The 2,266-nt window shown below is 37.4% G+C and overlaps 1 non-coding gene across 1 annotated transcript; it reads right to left on the reverse strand.

Moving 5' to 3' along the window:
* Positions 1-297: 297 nt before the first annotated feature.
* On the reverse strand, positions 298-405 carry LOC122274833. The gene has a single exon (XR_006228376.1). It is a non-coding gene; the product is annotated as a small nucleolar RNA R71 (small nucleolar RNA).
* Positions 406-2,266: the final 1,861 nt, after the last annotated feature.

A 2,266-nucleotide genomic window follows, 5' to 3' on the forward strand; every position in this document is an offset into this window, starting at 1 on the left:
TGCCTATTAATATGCAAATGCTTTTAATTTCAAACCTGGGATGATTCCACTGCTACCACACTTTCATGGTATGGAATCTGAAAACCCCTATTTGCATATCAAAGAGTTTGAAGAAGTGTGTTCCACATTCATGGATAGAACATGCACTGATGAAGTCATAAGATTGAAACTGTTTCCATTTTCCTTAAAAGACAAGGCTAAGACATGGTTCAATTCTTTAAGACCAAGATCCATTGGGACTTGGCAAGAAATGCAAACGGATTTTTTAAAGAAATTTTTTCCCATGCATAGAACCAATGCCTTAAAAAGACAGATCATGAATTTTGGCCAAAAGGATGTGGAAACATTTTATCATTGTTGGGAACGATTCAAAGACCTTTTAAATGCATGTCCCCATCATGGATATGAGAATTGGAGGGTCATTAGTTTTTTTTATGAGGGGTTGCAACCAAAAATGAGACAATTTGTGGAGACCATGTGTAATGGAGCATTTTTTAACAAAGAACCTGAAGAAGCTTTTGAATATTTTGATTATCTAGCTGAAAATGCACAATCATGGGATACATCTGATGTTCATGATAGGTCGGAAATTTCAAGAACAATTTCAGGGGGTGGGAAATATAATCTGAGAGAAGTAGATGATTTGAATGCTAGGTTGGCTATGATTTCTAAGAAATTAGAAACCATAGAAATGAAGAAAGTGAATGAAGTACAAGTTGTACCTCAGATTACCTTGAGCTATAATATTTGTGAGGGCCAAGGGCATTCAACTAATGATTGCCCGACCATTCCTGCCTTCAAAGAAGTTCTCTTGGATCAATCTAATGCTGTTAATATGGTTGCTAAATCTTTTTCAGGTCCTTATTCCAACACTTACAATTCGGGATGGAGAAATCACCCTAATTTCAGTTGGAGGGGTGAACAAGCTGCTTTACCTGCACCCAACATAGCTGGTCCTTCACAAATTGTACCCTACACTACCCCAGGAGGTCCAGGACCATCTCAGTATGCCAACCACATGGTGCCAGCCCAGAAAAAGAACCTTGAAGACAATTTCCAGCAATTATCCAACAATTTCTAGCAGCTGTCCACCAATTTTCAGCAATTCATGCAAAGCCAAGCTGCTATCAATAGTCAAAATTCACAAGCCATTGCTGATATTCGAGGGTCAGTCACAAGGTTGACTACAACCATGAGTGCTCAAGAGAAAGGGAAATTCCCTGCACAATCTCAGCCTAATCCCCAAGGCCAAGACCACCAATTTCAAAGTGTGGCAGGAGATTCAAATGTCAAGCAAGTTAAGGCTATTACAACCTTGAGAAGTGGTAAGGTGATTGACATTCCAGCTCAAGAGGTAGAAAAGAATGGTAACACTTCTAAACCTCTTTATGAAAATGAGGAACATGATCCTTTGATAGCACCTTTTCCTCAAAGGTTAGCCCCTTTGCACAAAGATAAGCATCACGCGGAAATTCTTGAAATTTTTAAGCAAGTTAGGATTAATATACCATTGTTAGATGCTATTCAACAGATTCCTACCTATGCTAAATTTTTAAAGGATTTATGTACCGTAAAAAGAAAATTAAATGTGCATAAGAATGCTTTCCTTACTGAGCAGGTTAGTGCTATCATTCAGAGTAATACACCACCTAAATACAAGGACCCTGGATCACCTACAATTGCTTGCGTGATAGGAAATTCAAAAATTGGTCACGCTTTGTTGGATCTTGGTTCAAGTGTCAATTTATTGCCTTACACTGTGTATGAACAGCTTGGTTTAGGTGAATTGAAATCCACACCTATCATTCTGCAACTTGCTAATAGATCTATAAAAATGCCTAGAGGTATAGTTGAGGATGTTTTGGTTCAAGTTGATAAATTTTACTATCCTGTGGATTTTGTGGTGCTTGATATGAACTTGTCAACTCCATCTACTTTCCAAGCTCTTGTAATTCTTGGTAGACCATTTCTTGCTACATCTAACGCATTAATTAATTGTAGAAGTGGAATTTTGAAATTGAGTTTTGGAAACATGACATTGGAGCTGAATATCTTTAATACTTGCAGGCAACCTCAGGATTTGGAAGAAGTTCAGGAAGTTAATTTGTTGGAAAATATCATTGATGAGGATTTTCACTTGAATCCTTCTTCCACTGATTTACAATTGTCATTAGAAAGTATTCTAAGTGATGTGAATATACTTGATGATACTTCTAATGTTTCTTTTGCAGGGACTAGTCATGAGGTGCTTTGGCAACCAATGTTT

This window comes from Carya illinoinensis, chromosome 8, assembly GCF_018687715.1.
Source record: "Carya illinoinensis cultivar Pawnee chromosome 8, C.illinoinensisPawnee_v1, whole genome shotgun sequence".
Classification (NCBI taxonomy): Eukaryota; Viridiplantae; Streptophyta; class Magnoliopsida; order Fagales; family Juglandaceae; genus Carya; species Carya illinoinensis.